The sequence below is a fragment of the Podarcis filfolensis genome, assembly GCF_964270895.1.
Source record: "Podarcis filfolensis genome assembly, chromosome: 13".
Taxonomy (NCBI): domain Eukaryota; kingdom Metazoa; phylum Chordata; class Lepidosauria; order Squamata; family Lacertidae; genus Podarcis; species Podarcis filfolensis.
Window position 1 is genome coordinate 39,223,492 of NC_139615.1, and position 20,550 is coordinate 39,244,041.

General features: G+C 41.9%; 1 long non-coding RNA gene across 4 annotated transcripts; it reads left to right on the forward strand.

The window, feature by feature from the left end:
• Positions 1-1,690: 1,690 nt before the first annotated feature.
• LOC310748153 lies at positions 1,691-20,395 on the forward strand. 4 transcript variants are annotated; one of them, XR_014541120.1, is made up of 6 exons: positions 1,691-4,107; positions 6,635-7,144; positions 9,618-9,900; positions 14,677-14,794; positions 19,783-19,950; positions 20,114-20,395. It is a non-coding gene; the product is annotated as an uncharacterized lncRNA (long non-coding RNA). The 4 variants fall into 4 exon arrangements; XR_014541121.1 differs by lacking the exon at positions 1,691-4,107 and adding an exon at positions 4,457-4,920; XR_014541122.1 differs by lacking the exon at positions 1,691-4,107 and having other exon boundaries at positions 6,190-7,144.
• Positions 20,396-20,550: the final 155 nt, after the last annotated feature.

Consider the following 20,550-nt stretch of genomic DNA (forward strand, 5'->3'; position numbering starts at 1 on the left):
GTATAGGGGGTAGCTGGATTCTGCCCCAATTGCCGGGAGGAGTCCACAGAGGCAACTGGGCCAGAAGTTTGAGTTTTCCGCCCTTTTCTATTTTTTTAAAAAAGGTGGGAAACGCCATTTTGTTTCAACAGCTCAGCCATTTTGTGGGATGCCATTTTGTTTCAACAACTTAGCCATTTGGTTCTCCTCCCTCCTGCATGTGAAACTGGAGGGGCTGTTCAACTGCCTGCTGGGGAGTCTTCTTATGGAGACCCCCAATGCTGTCACCCTCTTTCAACTGCTCAATGACCTCTGAAGCTACAGCCTCGGGGAAAGCGGAGAGGCAAAAAAAATGGCGGCCAGTGTCATCTCTGCGCTGCTGGCCTTTGCCCAAAGCTTTCCCCACTTCAGAAACACAGTAGCTCGGCCGGAGTCTGCCTCATTCTGGCCAAATCGAAGCGAAGATGGTCTCATCCTCGAAGACTTGTAGTCTTGAAGGGGAAAAGGAGCAAACATGAAGTCAGCGATCGCAGCACAAGGCATGGGGGACCAGGACACAGATTTCTTACATAGTGGGAAGAAACCATTTAAGTGCAAAGAGTGTGGAAAGAGCTTCATACAGAAAGAAAGTCTCAGATCTGCTAATATTTTAAATTTAATCCCTGGGTCGTCCCCCCAGTTAAATTTCGATATGTCTCTTTGCTATTGTTTGAAGCAGTATAACCGGTATAGTTGGAAACAGAAATAGCATTTTCGGTGGTACATTCATCTCCAGCTGAAAGATTTTGATCCTTCCCCATCAAGCTAATTCTTGTTTCACCTCGTACCATACTTCAACATAGTTATTCGGATTTAGCGATGCATTTTTATTTCTTAACCAAATGCCCAAATATTTCACCACACACACACACACACACACACACACACACACACGATGCCCGTTTTGTTTTGAAGACCCTCTTTCTTTTGATGTGTCAGATTTTTTAGTCAGGAGAGAGAGAACGGGCCTTCTTTGCAGTGGCTCCCTGTCTGTGGAATGCACTCCCCAGGGATGTTTGCCTGGCACCTTCATTATACACCTGTAGGCGCCAGGCAAAAACGTTCCTTTTTAACCAGGCCTTTGGTTGATCCGATTTACATCCTATGCCCTTTTAAAATGTGTTTTTTGTTGTTGTTGGGGCGGCTATTCGGTTGTTTTTTATTTTTATTAGGTATTTTGTGGTTTTATATTTTATTCTGTGAACCTCCCTGAGACCCCCAAGTATAGCGTGGTATATAAATTCTAATTCTAATAATAATAATATAAATTTTATTTCTCAATATTTCAATTTTTGTGACATACAAACATCCAGTACAAAAAAAATCCCATTTTATTTTTCCCTCCCCACCCCTTTCGTGGTTCCTTCAGTTACACTTTTCTTATTGCATCTCCTCAATAATCTATTTTTTTGTTTACTCCCTCTTTATTTCTTAGTCAGTAGTTTTTAAGTTTTAAGGTAGTTTTTAATTTTAAGATAATCCCGCAAATGAATTTAATTGTTTCTAATAACTTTTCAAAGCTCACTCCATCTTCCATGTGACAGCCCTGAGATCTTGACTCTCTCTGGTGTCGCTAGATCAAACTGATAAATTTTATTGCATTACCTAAACTAAACAGTTTTAAATGGATTTTGAATAAACGTGCAATTAATTGTTTTTAAATAAATGGAACGCCATTTTCTTCCAACAATTCAGCCATTTTGTGGTACGCCATTGTGTTCCAACAACTCAGACATGTTGTGGAATGCCATTTTGTTCCAACAACTCAGCCATTTTGTGGAACGCCATTTTGTTCCAACAACTCAGACATGTTGTGGAATGCCATTTTCTTCCAACAAGTCAGCCATTTTTGGAACGCCATTGTGTTCCTACAACTCAGACATGTTGTGGAACGCCATTGTGTTCCTACAACTCAGCCATTTTGTGGGACGCCATTTTGTTCCAACAACTCAGCGTATCTCTGGGAGGTCCCAACAGCTCCTAGAGATGTGTACGCTGCACCTTTTTTGGAGGGTGGGGGATTCTGGAGGAATCACAAGCAATAGGACAATTCCTTCCTGACTAGGCCCAGCAAAACTGTCACGCAAAGTCGCGAGGGAACTTTCCAAGTTCCCTGAGAGCTCCTCTCACTCAATCTTCAGGCAGGGGCACGCGGGCGGGTGGATTCAAAAAGTGGGGGACAGGGAAGAAGCACAGCAAGACGGAAACAGCCCAAAGACTGGACCTCGGTAACCATCTTCAGTGGCCCAGGCTGCCTGGTTATAGCTTCCCCCTGCTAGTCGGTTGCAAGAGGTGCAGTTGTTGTAAACAAAAATTGCCCTTTTCCCTTATGGGGTATCCAAGAGCCCATAGGTTCCCTATTGGTAGGAGAGAATAACAGAGGCCAACCAGAGAATATTGAGAAGCAAAGCAGCTAGTAAGCTTGATCTTTATTGATCTGTTGCAACAGGGTGCTCCCCTCACCCGCAGGAGAGGAGGAGGGACCCAGAAAAATGGCGTGCAAGGCCTTATAAAGACTTTTGAAATTGCCACCCTGTAGATCAAGACCACCCCCAGAAACATCATACATACATCACAGAAGGGGTGTAACTTAAGACTACCCCTCAGATATATCACACCTACATCACAGAAAAGGCAGTCTAAAACAGAAATTTGAATATTGTTTTTCTCCTGTTGTTGTTTATCTCCTGTCTGGCAGGTTACTTGATTGGATTGCCTGGGGAGCCTGGCCATTCTTTTGTAGTGATAAATACTTATTTCCTGGGCCAGGTCGCAGGCTCACACCCTATTCAAACACAGACATACCCTTAAGACAGGATTTGTGAAGGAAAAGACAATGGGGAGGCTTTTCCACCTTGCAGGTGGAAGACCTTGCAGAGACAACATTTGCTCAGTTTAGGAATCAAAATGGCTTCAGGTCGGTCTTCCTGTGCTGATCTATGTATGTGCGGTTATGAACATTACCATATATCTAAGACCTCAAAATTCCTATCACACAGTGTTGAAAAGCTGGTTTCCTAACATTTCCTGCAGGGAGACTTGCTGGGACAAAGGACCCTCCACCAACCGCTTGCCATTGTTCCCCCACTTTGCTCTGCGATGCTCTGGCACTGACTACCCACAGTCCCCTGGGCCACCTTTGCACTCCTAACAAGATGTGCGGCTATGGGACGGGTCTTTCCCTAAACCCCTTTTATTCCTGATGCCACCACAGATGATATCGATCATGATATTTCACCCTGATGTAGCCCAGTGTGAGGCATGCGGATGAAATCTGTTTTTTTAAAAAAACCAAGCAATGGTTTCATTACGGCTTGAGTACGACTTGCATCTTGTTTTGCCTTTATTACATGGGTAGGCAAACTAAGGCCTGGGGGCCGGATCCTGCCCAATCGCCTTCTCAATCCGGCCTGCAGATGGTCTGGGAATCAGCATGTTTTTACATGAGTAGAATGTGTCCTTTTATTTAATATGCATCTCTGGATTATTTGTGGGGCCTACCTGGTGTTTTTACGTGGGTAGAATGTGTGCTTTTATTTAAAATGCATCTCTTGGTTATTTGTGGGGCATAGGAATTTGTTAATTCCCCCTGCCCTCAAAATATAGTCTGGCCCCCCACAAGGTGTGAGGGAGAGTGAACCGGCCCCCTGCTGAAAAAAATTGCTGACCCCTGCTATTACAACTACAGCAGGGGGGATTAAACTACTGATCCTAAACTGATCCTAAGCTTGACCCTGCTTCGGATGTAACTACCACCCCCTACTGAACCAACAGCTCTCAACTGACTCCCAACTGCCTCACTGCCAACATTCAAACTCCTTTTCAACATTCAAACCCCTTTTCAAACCCAACTGCCTCATCGCCAACATTCAAAGCCCTTTTCCCAATCTCCAGCAACATTCCACGCTCCCTCTTTCCCTCTCCCTCCCTTATTAATATTCCCTTAATAATTCTAATATAATTACCTTCCCTTTTTAATAAATTTATTTGGTTTTTAAAATTAAAGTTTTACACTCCAACATACATCATAAAAACAAGATTCCAAAGAATCTCCTGGACTTCCCCCTCCTCCCCTTGGTGGACCCTATGGTTAGTCATTTCCTCCTGCATCTTTTATAATAATCCAAATCTTTTACATCTCCATTATATCCAAAATTCACCATTGAACTACAAGTGTTATTCCAATCCTACTAATGATTTTAACAGTTTACAGTGATTTTTAAGATAAATTATAAATTTTCCCCATTCCTTATTAAAATTTTGGTCTTCCTGCGCAGTAATAAGAAGATGATCTGAATCCCCCTTTGGATCTTGAAGTATGGGTTCCCCCAACAAAATTTAAAAATTTGGCTTTGTAATTTGGAATTTATGTGATGTGATTTAATTTGATGTGATTGGCCAGTTAATAAAAATTATTAAAAAAAATAAAATAAAATTTTGGTCTTCCTGATTTCTGATTCTTCTGGTAATTTTTGCCATTTTGGCATAATCCATCGACTTAATCTGCCATTCTTCACTGGTCTGGACTTTATCTTCTTTCTATCTCTGGGCCAATAACATCCGCATAGCCTTGGTCGCATACATAAATAATCTTTTCTGCTCCGTTGCGATTTCTTTCTTTTTAAAAAATATTTTTATTGGGTTTTACAATTTTATCATCATCACAATCATTATTTCAACAAAACAAAATAAAGTGTAGATCCCCAACTGCCCCGCCCCCCGGTGACTTCCCTCAACTTCCTTTTCTGGTTTTTTTGGCATATTATCTCTCCCTGCTTATTTCTTATTCTTCACAGTTTTTTTTTTAATAGTTATTGTTATTCTCTTATCATTTTAACATGATATTTCTATTTCTATATTTGTTTTTTTGCTCCATTGCAATTTCGGCACCTCTAATGTACAGTAATTACCTTCCTTTCCATATTACATCCATGCAATATTTTACGCACCCTACTCTCTGTAATCATACTGTTAAAAGCCCTTGAGCTTCCCATTCCTGGTTCCTAGGAAAGGGAGGCGAGCAAGCTGACTTAAGCTCTTGCCTCCTCCCACTGCATGTTCATCTATGTTCTAAAAAGCAGATATTCCCCCTCCCCCCAAAAAATGATGTTGGGAACTGTAGTGTGTTATAGTTAATGATTAAAAACCGGAGGGCGAGGTGAGAAGAGGTGGCGGAAACCCCATACCTAAATTTACCCTGGGCAGGTTAGAGAATTTCTGCTGCCCTTAAAGAGAGATTAAATTTGTTTAACCTTTACTCCATGTCAATTCATTGGTTGAACTGCTGCAGTTGAACGTTTTTATATGTAAGCCCCCTTGCATTCCATCAGGCAGAAAGGCAGGGTATAAATAAATTCTTAATAATAACTACCATTACTACCCGATTTTCCACACAAAAATACAAAGGGGGATCCTGAACGTAAGCATGCAATGAAAGGGAGGTGGGACTAAAACCCTTCCTTTTACCATTCTGAGTGTGACTTGTCTCCAATCCCAGGTTCCTCATCTATGTTCTAAAAAGCAGATATTTCCCCCCCCCCAAAAAAATGATGTTGGGAACTATAGTTTGTTATGGTTTCTGGGAATTTTAGAGGGAAGCTACAATCCCCAGGATCCTTTGGGAGAAGTCATGTGCTTAAAATGCTCATTGGAGGCACTTTAAATCATAGAATCATAGAACTGTGAAGTTTCTCTTTTTTATAATAATTTTTATTCATTTTCAATTACCATCCAAGAATAGCCTCTTTATAACAATACCAAATTATAATACAATTACTAATAATTTAGGTGGCCCCCACGGGCTAGATTTCATGGTTTATTTTCTTTTTTTCTGTGTTCCAAAATCTAATTAATTTCAATTACATTCCAGTCAAAATAATAATCCTTTATACAACAACTGCAATATTAATAACTTCCATTCGTGTTGACACATTAAATGATTTTTAGAACTACAAGTGAGGCACTCAGACTATATCCTTGTTCTTCCTGTGTGTGGCAATTATTCTATCCTTGATGTTTCTTCCTGTCCTTGTAAAATGTTATGTAAAATGTCAGGGAAGTTTTTAATGTGTGATTTTACTGTATTTTTGGTTTCTGTGGAAGCCGCTCCGAGTGGCTGGGGAAACCCAGCCAGATGGGCGGGGTACAAATAATAAATTATTATTATTATGTATACAAAAAGTATATAAGGATTGGTGAATCTTTAAAGAATATTTAGAAAACGATGGAATAAAAGGAAACATATTGGCAGAATTAGACTGATCCCTGTATTGCATAAGTATAAGTTTGTAGGGAGGTAAAAAGAAATTATATAAGAAATATGTAACTGTGCGGTATAAAGTAATGGATAGACAAAGTAGTGAGATTAATTGGAAGTCAGTTTTAAATTTCTTTTCTATAAATTTTATAATTGTGTTCAACACCAGAAGTATATATAATTATATTAATCTTCTTATATCTTATAGTGTGATGGTTTGTTTGATTTTTCTGTTATTTGTTTTTTTGAGTGTATGTTTGTTTACTTTGTATGTATGTCTGTCTTTCGTAAATGTATTTATTTTAAATTAAGAAAGATATATTTTTAAAAAGTAAAATGTTATGTCTATCTCTTTCCAAGGGTCATGTTTCTAGTCCGAACCCCTACAATGCAGGAATCTCAACCAAGATCATCCAAGGCCATCCAACCTCTGCTTAAAAACCTCCAGCGAAGGAGAGTCCGCCGCCTTCTAAGAGATTCCTTTCCACTGTCAAAGAGTGTAAAAGGAGAATGGGGAGCGTATCTTTCTGCATGAGATCAAGAAAGGAAGCGCTCCAGCTCCTCAAGAAGTTGGTCAGCCAAGCTTCCTTTGGAAGTTGTGGTCTGTTAATTCCTTTGGGAATCGATTCCTCACACGTGCCAGGAGGAGATTACATCCTGCTTCCTTCACAGGGCCATGTTTCCAGAGAATGGTCCGCGTCTCCAGCTCCCAACCTGATGGGCAAGGGGGCAACCAAGCCATCCGTATGGTTCCTGGTTGCCCCTTTTGGATCCCAGGGCAGCCTAGCGAAGAGCAAAGCTGTTAACACACCCGCGTTTGCTCGGCACACAACCCAAGCGGAAGCGCAACGCAGGGCCTTTCCCCAAGAGGTATGGTGTGTATACAATCTATGGTTTTAAGGAAAAGGCCTCTGGCGGGATTTAGCTTGCACAGGGGAGCATACTGAGATTTATTTTGTATTATCTGTTTGCACCATCACTGTGTGCGACCCTTGAGAAAGAGGTTAATGCCCCGAGGGGCTTGCAATCTTTAATTTGACATGGGGAGGCAACAGGGAAAGGTTGAGGGTCCAAGGTGGTTCCTGAGTCCTGCTGAAAGACATAAGCCAGGGTCTGTGAGTTTACATTTAAGTGCCTGGTGTGGGTGTGACAACTGAATGTGCTTCTGATGGGACGTTCTTTTTTTTTTTTAAAAGATATTTATTGGAGTTTTACAAAGACATGAATTTAAAAGATCATATAAAAAGAAAGAAATACAATAAAAGAAACATAGAAAAATACATAAAATAAGAAAAGGAAAATAAAAACAAATCCATTTTTGTAACCCTGACTCGTTATCTTATTTCCTTGGCCTCCTCACACCTCCCCTTTTTGTATTCACATTTAAATAATCAAGTCAGCAAATCCTTACCCTCTTTCATTTATCTTAACTCTATATCTTAACATGTTATAACTCTATATTTTCATCCATTTATCAATTCATTTTTGCATATTCTTATTAACTTTGTTGCTAATGCCACTTATTTTCAGTCCAACATCATTTTAACATTCATTAATTTTACAGTGTTTCTGAAGATAGTCTTTAAATTTCTTCCAGTCTTCTTCCACCAACTCTTCTCCCAGGTCACGGATTCTGCCAGTCATTTCTGCCAATTCCATATAATCCATCACCTTCATCTGCCACTCTTCCAGGGTGGGTAGCTCTTGTGTCTTCCAATACTTTGCAATAAGTATTCTTGCTGCTGTTGTTGCATACATGAAGAAAGTTCTATCCTTCTTTGGCACCAATTGGCCGGCTATACCCAGGAGAAAGGCCTCTGGTTTCTTCAGGAAGGTATATTTAAATACCTTTTTCATTTCATTATATATCATCTCCCAGAAAGCCTTAATCTTTGGGCACGTCCACCAAAGGTGAAAGAATGTACCTTCATTTTCTTTACATTTCCAACATTTATTATCGGGCAAATGATATATTTTTGCAAGCTTGACTGGGGTCATGTACCACCTATAAATCATTTTCATAATATTCTCTCTTAAGGCATTACATGCCGTGAATTTCATACCGGTGGTCCACAACTGTTCCCAGTCAGCAAACATAATGTTATGACCAATATCTTAATGGGACGTTCTGTCCATGGAGTTCAGTCTGTGGTTTCCCCATTCACATGTGCAACTTCACTTGAAGTTGCAGTCATACAATATATGAAACGGCTTGCCTCATCTGAACATCGGCTGCTGTTTTTCTCCCAGAGGGCCTGGAGGACCCACCAAGGAAAGGGCCAGAGGAAGGTTTGAAGGAAATAAAAAGTAAGGCAAAAATATGATTGTTTATTAATAATAATGATAATAATAATTTTATTATTTTTTCCCCGTCCATCTGGCTGGCTTTCCCCAGCCACTCTGGGCGGCTCCCAACAGAACACTAAAATCAGAATAAAACTTCAAACATTAAAAACTTCCCTAAACAGGGCTGCCTTCAGATGTATTCTAAAAGTCAGATAGTTGTTTATTTCATTGGCATCTGGTGGGAGGGCGTTCCACAGGGCGGGCACCACTACCAAGAAGGCCCTCTGCCTGGTTCCCTGTAACCTCACTTCTCACAGTGAGGGAACTGCCAGAAGGCCCTCAGAACTGGACCTCAGTGTCCAGGCTGAGCGACATGGGTGGAGACGCTCCTTCAGGTATACTGGGACAAGGCTATTTAGGGCTTTAAAGGTCAACACCAACACTTTGAATTAACACATACAATCAGGATCCGCCCTCAGACCTGCGTTTATAGGGCAATATAGTGGTACCTCAGGTTACATACGCTTCAGGTTACAGACTCCGCTAACCCAGAAATAGTGCTTCAGGTTAAGAACTTTGCTTCAGGATGAGAACAGAAATCGTGCTCTGGCGGCACGGCAGCAGCAGAAGGCCCCATTAGCTAAAGTGGTGCTTCAGGTTAAGAACAGTTTCAGGTTAAGAACGGACCTCTGGAACAAATTAAGTACTTAACCCGAAGTACCACTGTACAGTATATAAATTCAAGAAACAACAACAATTAGGATAGAAAGGAAAGGGTTAAGGGAGAAAAGCTGCTGGAGGAGTAAGAAGTGAATATAAAAAGAACAACTAAGAGGGATGAAAGTTTTGCATGGCATAGGGAGGACATGGTACAAGTTGAGCAGAAAAGGAGAATGAAAGAAGAACCTCCTTTCTGCATGAGATCAGAAAGGAGGGACTCTAGTTCCTCAAGAAGCTGGTCAGCCAAGCTTCCTTTGGAAGTAATGGCAAGTTAATTCCATTGGGAATCCATTCCTCACATATGCCAAGAGGATACTATATCCTGCTTCCTTCACAGGGCCACGCTTCCGGAGAATGGTCTGCGTCTCCAGCTCCCAGGCTGATGGGCAAGAGTGCAACCAAGGCGTCCGTGCAGTTCCTGGTTTCCCTTTCTGGATCCCAGGTCAGCCCTACCAAGGCACTGAAGGAATCCTCATAGAAGCATCTTTGTCCTCGTGCCTCTTCGCCACTTCCCATTGTTTGCGTGGGTATGGCGCCTCCTCAGCCATTTGTTGCGTGCCGGACTTTGGGCCAGAACTTGGCTGCTACATCCTCGCTAAAGGAGAGCTCCAGGATAGGAGGTAGGAGAAACTATCCATTGCGTGACCCATAGGAAAGCTTCCTTCCCATGTCCCCCATCATCATGCCCCAGACTGGTGCTAGCATGGCTTGGAGCCAGGCGCCTGCTGATGTCTCTGCTTTGCAGCGAGGGAAAGCAGCAGCCTAGCTTTGGGAACTGCCTCTGCTGTCCTGTCCTCATCCCGGGAGAGATTGGAGCCAGAAGAAGGACAGATGACTGGGGCAGGAGGAAGGAGGGGGTCCTTATGAAACACTGCTGGATCAGGCCCATGGCCCATCTGGTCCAGCATCCCCTTCCCTCTGGGGCTTCCCAGATGCCTGCAAGCAGGATTCAAGCACAAGAGCCCTGTGCCCATCTATGGCTTCCAAAAACTTCTTTGGAGAAGCATAGCTGCCTCTCACTGTGGAGGCAGAGTGTTGCCATCATGGCTAGTAGCCTTTGATAGCTCTCACCTCCATTGAATCGTCTAATCCTCTTTCAAAGCCATCTTATCTGAGATGCTCTTCCGGTGCATCCGATTCTCCCATGCTTCATTGTTCCAGCAAGAAGGTGGCAGGCTATTGTGAGGTCGGCAGTGTGATCTTGCCCTCGCACCATACAAAGTTACAGCTGGTTCGTAATTGCATGCACATCATTACCCGATCCAGTGCTTTTCTTTAGAGAAAAAGTTGCCAGTACAGTACTGCATATCCTTGAGTACCCCCAGAAAAAAAGCACCAATTATATCACAACCACTGCACCATACATTCAAAGCCCTCTTCTACCACTTTCAAGGTCTTGATTTTTAAAAGTATCTTTCAAAAAAAACAACACCAAAGTCCTTTTTGCTGGGGATAATTCAGACGGAAATTCCCAGGTGTCAAAAAAGGTTGTTTATCTATGCCACTACTGCAGACTGTGTTTCATTAGCCCAAAAATGGAAAACGAGTGAGGTCCCAACTAAAGAAGAATAGCAACTTAAACTGACAGAATATGCGCAGCTTGCAGACTTAACATATAGAATAAGAGAACAAGAATAACATACATTTAGAGAAGACTGGAAAACGTTTATTGAATACATGGGAAATAACTGTGTATACTTGAAAACGTTGGCAGCATTAAGATAAATTCAACAGTGTAAATAAGTCTTGATGGCTGTAGTAATGGGATACTGAAGGGTTTAGTTTTTGTAAAATATGCAGAGATTCATGAAATGCAAAGGAACAAGGGTAGAAAGATAAGCTACATTTGCAGGGGCAGTGGTCACAAGCCACTCTCAGGACAGCTGCAGAATGGGAGTATTAAGAATGGGAAAACAGCTCATCTGAATCGGACTAAACAACTTTTTGAATATAAACAGAAGACTACACAGCAGCGTTATGCATTACTTTCTTAGCCCCACCGGTGTAGGGATAGCAGCACAGGATAAAGCTACAGGACTGCTTCGGGACTCTTCCAGCCCAACCTGCAACAGGGGTACTAGACGACATTGCAGGCTTCTTGTAAAGCACTTTCTCTTTATTGCCCTAACTTCAACATCATAGCTGCCAACTTTCAGATTTGAAAATAAGGTATCAGCAGCCTCGAAAATAAGGAATCAGCAGCCTCACCTGTCCCGGGGACAGTCTACAGGTTATCTAACAATTCAGGATAGCAGTGGGAAGTGGCGCTGGAATAAGGGAATTTCCCGCAAAAAAAGGGAGGGTTGACAGCTATGTCCAACATGCAATACTCAAAGTGAATTACACTGCAGAGCCGTCATACTCCCAGCCGCAACCACTTCAGACTTTCATTATGGGATAATGAACTGCGTTTGTATGGAAATCTGCATTTTTTAAAACGTCTAAAAGCAAAACAAGGGTTTCCCTCCCCGCACATCAAATGAATTTCAATTAGAGGAGCACAAACTATTTGCTGCTACCATTTTGTTCGGCGGTATGCATGCCGGCATACATTTACAGGGGCATTAACATCTTGGCTTTCTGCAGATTTCTGGGGGTGGTGTGAATAAGCAAAAATAGCAAAACAGCACACGTTCAGTATAACTTAAAAAATAATTATTCAGTTCTCCCTATCCCGAGGACTCAGGATTCCTATTCATAGCTTTCAAAACCAATGAAGCCAATAGACAGCGCAAGTGACTTTCACAATGATGAAAAGCAAATGCATAAAATAATAACAGTAATTGCACGTCTGAAGAAGATGGTAATGTGCAAAAGCTAATGCCGCGGCAGATTTGTGTTAATCTTTGATGTCTCACTTCCAAAGATGCTGCACAGAACTCTTTTTTTTATCCACTTTTGAAGAAGAGCAGGATGAGTCATTTACTATAGGGCTCAAGTATGATAGCAATTTAACTATGTGATGCTTTGACTTGTTAAGTGTTACCAGGCAATGGCTGTCCCGATACAATCCGGAAGAGCTCTTGATTTCCTTCCAGTGCTGGCGCAGTCGTTTTTAATTCACATGGAATTTTAGCTGCCCTCGCCTCATACTAAAAGAATGCTCAGGACCTGATTTTATGTGCCTGAAAAAAAGAGGAGGTGGAGGAAGCGGTTAGCAGCAGATAAAAGCACCTGAGAGCCTGGCATTAATGCACTAAAATAATGCTACAGTGACTGGGCAACCTTCCTCTGTTAGGGAGATTGCATTTAATAGTCTGGGGTGGCAAGGGGGATTTTCCTTTAATGGATGCTAATTTGGGAGCTATTGCAGATATCATTTGTTATGGCCATGCAAGGGCCTAAGCTCCCATATTTCAGACACATGGTTCATACCGTGCTTTTTTCTGGGGGGGGGGGACGCATACCCCTAAACATTCTGTGGATCTAAGTTTGGCCTCATTGAGGGGCAGGATTTCAATATGAGTAGGAAAATGAGAGCACCCCTAAACATTTTTTTTAGGAAAAAGAGCACTGGGTTCATTTATTTAGATATGTGTGCATTTATGAATATTTGTTCTATAATTGTGACCTTTGAATTGTTAGAACAATGTTCACCTGATCCTGGAGGAATAGATCAAAGGAAGGCTCTTCATAAGAGCTGGATCAGGCCAGTGGCCCACCTACAGCAGCATCGTGGTCTCACTCGGTTCTGACTCCCCCTAAAATAAATCTTGGCTAGCCCATGTTCAGAAGCATTATATTGTATTGTATTGTATTGTATTGTATTGTATTGTATTGTATTGTATTGTATTATATTATATTAATTATTGCAATAGAAGAGTTTTCTTTAGAATAGCATTTCCTAATCTGTGGGTCACACAGCCTGTGCAAGTGGATCACAGGCTTTAGAAGTAAACCCGAAGAATCAGTCCTTAACTGATCTGAACACCTCTAGTTTTGTTAGCATGATAATACTGTTTTGACATTTGTAACTGAACATCAGAAAGACCCAAGCTCTATTATCACAGGGCTGCCATATGTCCCTGTTTCTCCAGGACATGTCCGGGAATCTGACTGTCAAAATGAAGTCCAGGAGGAATTTCGCCGAATTGGAAAACCTGGACGCATGGCAACTAGGGCGATGTTCTGAAAAAACCTCAACTACTTAAATAAATATTTTGTTTTTTTGTTATGTTGGATATGTGATTGTAAAACTTTAATTTGAAAAACCAAATAAATAAATTTATATATATATATACAGTGGTACCTTGGTTTAAGAACAGCTTAGTTTATGAACAACTTGGATTAAGAACGCTGCAAACCTGGAAGTAGGTGTTTTGGTTTGTGAACTTTGCCTTGGAAGCAGAACATGTTCCGCTTCCTGTTGAGTGTGTTCCATTTGTAAATTGAGTCCCCCACTGCTATGGGAAAGCGCACCTTGGTTTAAGAACGCTTTAGTTTAAGAATGGACTTCTGGAACGGATTAAGTTTGTAAACCAAGGTACTGTATATATAAAAAAGAGAAACATAACTGAATTTGACAATTGAATAAAAACGTCAAGTAAACCCTCTATCATGCATGCTGGGGTGTGCTTCTTGGTTTAATATTTACCCGTTTTAGAATCTTGTAGCTGTAGTATGAATAGCTTAGTTACTTTTTTATTCTGTTTGGAAGGATGTGAGTGAGTGTTGACGAACAGAGTCCACCTTGCTGATAAGGAATAAGGGCACAATCACAACAGTGCTGACAAACCAAGATAAGGTTTCAAGAGGGGTTCACTGAAAGTTTAATCCTACGTGCCCTACTAAGAAAAAAAAATTCTTTAAAAGCATTCAAACATCAGGAACATTTGAATACAGTCCTTCCTGTTGCCTCTGCAGCGTCATTAATATGTTTTATAATTGTATTATTATTATTTAGAAGAACCACAGATTAAGATGTGAAACAAGACAAAACTCCGAAAACAAAGTTCCTAAGCACTAAACTGGGAACCAGCATCTCACAAGTCTATACACATTCCATGTTAGGCACCATCTAGTGGCCTATTTCCATACAAAACTCATGAAACTGCCCTCCTGGCTTATCTAATGCTATTATGTGAGTGTCCGTCTGATACTGGGGAGTGGGTGGAAGCAGCAGCAACATTTGTAATCTCCGTCTGCATGTATGAAAAAAGCCACAAAGCTTGATTTTGCTCGGGTTTTTCCACCCCTAGCAAGTAGTTCATACCACAAACCTATATGTCTGCTCAGAAGGAAATCCCATTGGGTTAAATGGAGTTTGCACCCAGATAAACGTTCTAGGTCAGATTATACCCTCAGTCTGTAGGATTATAGCACTGAGGTTACACACCATTAAACTAAGCCCTTACAGGTGTTCCATTAACTTATATTTTATCTTCATCAATTCTCAGGTGATCATTCTTATTTCTGGGCTGCCAAAAGCTTATCTACTACTGCCTACAGCCCAAGTAACAACTGAAATGACCCAAGGACCCAGAGGTGGCTGAAGAGCTGGAAACCCAGATTAAGGTAGCATTTAAAGCACTCTTGTAAACTTTGGGTCTGTCAAGGAAACTAGACTACAATTCATGCCTAAAGAAGGGGAAATGAGGAAGAACACTGTTGCACTAAAGAAAACACAAAGTACAAGGAAGTTGGGCTATATAGCCTAAAAATGTGGACGAGTAAACCTATAGCTGGGGACTCAGGTGGCGCTGTGGGTTAAACCACAGAGCCTAGGACTTGCTGAAAAGAAGGTCGGCGGTTCGAATCCCCGTGATGGGGTGAGCTCCCGTTGCTCAGTCCCAGCTCCTGCCAACCTAGCAGTTTGAAAGCACGTCAAAGTGCAAGTAGATAAATAGGTACCGCTCTGGCGGGAAGGTAAACAGCGTTTCTGTGCGCTGCTCTGGTTCGCCAGAAGCGGCTTAGTCATGCTGGCCACATGACCCGGAAGCTGTACGCCGGCTCCCTCGGCCAATAAAGCGGGATGAGTGCCGCAACCCCAGAGTCGGTCACGACTGGACCTAATGGTCAGGGGTCCCTTTACCTTTACCTTAAACCTATAGCTAAGGCTTAGCACAGTATTTAATAGAACAAGCTGTCTCCCCCCAACCTTTTCTTTGTAGTGGCTTTGTCCTTATGCTTTTTAGCCGTCCAGTATGCAGCGATTTAAGAAATTAAAGCTTCTTCTTTTAGGAAAGCAAGTGGCAAAGTGTCATTAGCTGAGTTTCTAGCATCCTATCAGTTCAAGGTGCAACAAATATAATTCTCACCTCGTTGGTTTAAATTTAAATTTGTAACGCGCCATTTGTGGTCCCAATCTAGCTGAGCTGATATGAGGATGCTAAATCCGGAACAGCAGTTCTCATTTTCTGCTTCTGAGGGGCAGTTTCCACATTGAGCTTTCCGCTGAACAAACCCTGGGAGTTTGCCATGGAATTGAACGTGCTGAAAAGGATTCAGAGAAATGTTTTAGATAATACAGTGGTACCTCGGGTTAAGTAAGTTCTTAACCTGAAGCACCACTTTAGCTAATGGGGCCTCCTGCTGCCACTGCGCCGCCGGAGCACAATTTCTGTTCTTATCCTGAAGCAAAGTTCTTAACCCGAGGTACTATTTCTGGGTTAGTGGAGTCTGTAACCTGAAGCGTATGTAACCCGAGGTACCACTGTATATTAGAACAGCACCACCACTGGATTCGGCCAAAGGGTCATGGGCATAGCCAGGATTTTAGTTGGGGGGGGGAAGAACCTCAGTTCACTATGTATTTTTATTGATTATGGGGGGGAGGGCAGATGCCCCTCCCTGCCCCCTGGCTACGCCCATGCCAAAGGCCCAGTTAATCCACTGTCCTGCTCTCACAGTAGCCAACAAAAACCCTATGAGAAGCCTCTGAAGCAGGAACTGATCTCAATAGAACTCTTCCCAACCATACTCCCCAGCAGCTGACATTCAGGGGCACAATTCAAAGTGCTGGTCATTAGCTATAAAGCCCTAACGCAGCTTAGGTGCAAGCTATCCGAAAGACTGCATTTCTGAAACCTGCCTGGGTTTTGTGATCTTCAGGGGACGGCCCTTCTCCTGGTCCTGCCACCCTTGCAGGGACACTTGGTGGGGACGCGGGAGGGCCTTCTTGGTGATGGCTGCTCCAAGACAAGGGTGGCGCTGTGGTCTAAATCACTGAGCTTCTTGAGCTTGCCAATCAGGTCAGCGGTTTGAATCCCTGCGTGGAGTGAGCTCCCGTTGCTCTGTCCCAGCTCCTGCCAACCTAACAGTTTGAAAGCATGCCAGTGCAAATAGATAAATAGGTACAGGTGTGGCAGGAAGGTAAACGGCGTTTCCGTGCGCTCTGGTTTCCGTCATGGTGTTCTGTTGTGCCAGAAGCAGTTTTGTCATTTTGCCCACATGACTCGGAAAGCTGTCTGTGGACAAAGGCTGGCTCCCTCGGCCTGAAAGCGAGATGAGTCACCTTTGACTGAACTGTCCAGGGTCCTGTACCTTTTTTTTTACCTAGGCCTTCCTGGCTGTCTATGATGTTGAAACTCAAAGGAATGAGTGTTGGCCACCAACTTGGGATGGCTTTAGAAGACAGTCAGACACATTCAGGGAACATAAAGCCTTCTTGGTGATGGCTGCTCCAAGACAAGGGTGGCGCTGTGGTCTAAATCACTGAGCTTCTTGAGCTTGCCAATCAGGTCAGCGGTTTGAATCCCTGCGTGGAGTGAGCTCCCGTTGCTCTGTCCCAGCTCCTGCCAACCTGGCAGTTCGAAAGCATGCCAGTGCAAGTAGATAAATAGATAGCGCTGCGGCGGGAAAGTAGATGGCGTTTCCGTGCGCTCTGGTTTCCATCGCGGTGTCCCATTGTGCCAGAAGTGGTTTAGTCATGCTGGCCACATGACCTGGAAAGCTGTCTGCGGACAAACGCCAACTCCCTTGGCCTGAAAGCGAGATGAGCACCACACCCCAGAGTCAACTTTTTACCTTTTTTGCTCCAATACAACTTGAGAACTCCTTCCCTAGAGAAGCTGAACTGGTTCCCCCCCTTGTTGTCTTTCCACAGGCTTTTAAGAACTGACCATTTTTAACAAAAGGGCTGGTGCCCTGCTGTTTTGGGTGCGATTGTCTGTATGTTTTTTTAATAGATCTTTCCTACAGGAAGAGAGTTTTAATTCTATTAATGTTTGATTGTTTTTAATTATAGGTGCCCCCTCATATTTTTAGCTATTCTTACATTATCTGAAAACCACCCTGAGTCCCTGCCGGGTGGGGGGGAGGTAGGGTATAATAATAATAATAATAATAATAATAATAATAATAATAATAGTACATTGGTCTGCTGCCTTTGTGTCAGAGAGCAGAAACTCTGTAAGGAGACATGGTGCATCTCACAGCATGTTCTTTTTATGACAGCTATGGGAAGCTGCATTGCATGTTTTCGTTACGTCCACTTTACTAGTGCATTCTCGTTTATTGTTGTCCCCTTTATCGGGGAAGGTCTCTACCTAACTTGTGCTACTCCTCTCATAACAGAACAATAAAGCAGAACTTTCCAAACTTTGCGTTGTGACACATTAGCATCTTCAACACAGTGTGTAGGCTGGAAAGGGGATAGTTTCGCCTCTGCTTTGCTGGTAAAATGGAATTACCGTGTCGCGAAATGTTGCATGTCTAAAAAGCGCGCCACCAGCATGAAAAGGTTGGAAAACTCTGCAATAAAAATTATTTTTTCTTTTTAAAAAATGCAATTAAATTGCAAATCAAGGGTCCACCTAGGCTGACATCCTGTGTCATCCTCCATATCCATCCTCAATAGCAAAACCAAAGTAGCTGCTTGAAATATCCCAAAGGCATTGCATTTTTAAAAAAGAAAGAAAAAAGGTTGGAGAGCATTAGCCTCTCCAACCTGGACTCACTCATGAAACCCATTGAGGAATATGGATAGAAAATTTACAGCATTAAAATTATATGAAAATGATACATCAATGGTACTGTTATAAGAATTCTATGGTCCCAAGTGTAAAATAAACGTTCCTAAATGTACAAGGGAAACACATACATAAGTATATAAACCATGTGTCTGAAATAGTACAGGAGAGCAATCCTGAAGTCATTGACTCTCCCAAACCATTCTGACCCTCCCAAATTGACCTCAAATATTTCTTGGCAAGGAGGAAGAAAATGGAAAAGCCTCTTCATTGTCTTTTGCTTACCTGTCTTAAGGACATATTTGTGTATGAATAGGGTGAGCCTGTGGCCTGGATTCAGGAATTAAAGTATTTAACATCACAGAAGAATGGCAGGGCTGCCCAGGTAAAGCAATCAGTGACCACTGTCAGGTATCCTGGCAGACAGGATTTTTGCTGTAGACAGCCTCCTGTGATGTATTTCTGCCATAGCTGTCAACCTACAGATTTGAAAATAAGGGACCAGCAGCCTTGGACCAGCAGCCAAAATAAAGGACCTGCAGCCTCACCTGTTCCAGGCACTCCAGTCTTCCTGTCCTCCTGCAGTCTGGTCAAACTCATGCTGGTAGCTTCAAGAACAATGTCCAATCAACTTTGTAACCAGAGGTTCAACTGAATAGAATCTGAATCACATGCACCACAAGGCCTATGCAGCCTCAACTTAAGATGGCTCCCCGGCCTTGCTTTGCACTGCAAAGTTTGCAGCAGCATGTGCAACAAAATGGTGTTCAGCATTCAAAACCCCCCTCAGCTTGCATTAACTAGCCACACACAAGGCATGCAAGCTCCACCCCCCAGTCGTTCTTAGACTTCTTATTGGGTTCTTAGACTTCAAGCAACACAGTTGGAGCCTCCCTCCTCCCTGGCCGGGAGGGAGAGGAGCTGCTTCCTTTGAAATTTAAGGGTACATCATTTAAGGGACATTTAAGGGACATCCATCAATAAGGGACAGCAGCGGGACATGGCGCTGGAATAAGGGACTGTCCCTTCAAATAAGGGACATTTGACAGCTATGATTTCTGCTGTAGACCTGCCTCCTTCTGTGATGTATGTATGATGTTTTTGGGAGTAGTCTTGAGCTACAGGGTTAGCAATTTTAAAAGTCTATATAAGGGCTTGTGCACCATTGTTCTGGGTTCCTCCTCTCTCCTGCATGTGGTGAGTGAGGACCCTGTTGCAACAGTTTAATATAGATCAGGGTTACCAGCTGCTTTGCTTCTCAATATTCTCTGGTTGGCCTGTTATTTTCTCCTACCAACAGGGAACCCACTTAAGGACTCTATACGGGCTCTTGGATACCCCATAAGGGAAAGGAGCAGTTTTTCTTATAACAGTACCTACCACCAAGTAAACTGGCAAAAATGTATAAATCTAAAGCAAATAATGTAAATGTTGGAAATGTAAAGAGAAAGAAGGTTCTTTTTATCATATGTGGTGGTCTTGTAGCAAGGTTAAAGCTTAATGGGAATTGATATATAATGAATTGAAAAAAATGTTTAAAATAACGTTTGTAAAAAAACAACAACCCAGAAACTTTGCTTTTGGAAGTTATAGGGACAGAACTATCCAAACTGTACAGACATTTATCCATGTATGCGACTACAGTGGCTAGAATGTTACTTGCCCAAGAATGGAAAGAAGTCCCAGCGAAAGAAGAATGGATTCAAAAACTTTTGGAATATGCAGAAACTGTAAAACTTACCAAAAAAATTAGAAATCAAGGTAACAAACTTTTTATAAAGTTGGCGTAAAAATGAGATAGGATCTTACTACCATATGTGGTAGACTTGTATGGTTATAAGCGAGTTTTGGAATAACATACATTATGAATTTAAGAAATTATTTAAATTTACTTTTAAAAAAAGACCGGATATTTTCCTTCTAGGAATACTGCCAACAGAAATAAAGCAAAATACAAGACCACTGCTTATGTACTCAATTACAGCTGCAAGAATACTGGTAGCAAGAAGCTGGAAATGTGAAACACCTACAAGACAGGATGCTATAACTCATATTCTTTTCTTATTGTTAATTCTCTTTTGTTCTTTTTATTTTTATTCTCTTTATTCTTTCTCTTTTTAACTTCGTGTTTAATTTTGTAGTAACCATTTTGTAATACATTTGTAAGATGATATTTTAAATCAATAAAGATTATTTTTTTAAAAAAGGGATATGCGGAAACTGCAAAACTTACCAGAAAAATTAGAAATCAAGGTAACAAACTTTTTACAAAAGAATGGAAATGATTTACTGAATATTTACAAACAGTAAACAGATAAGAACATTGGCAGGATTATTGTAATAACCTGCAGTTTCATAAGA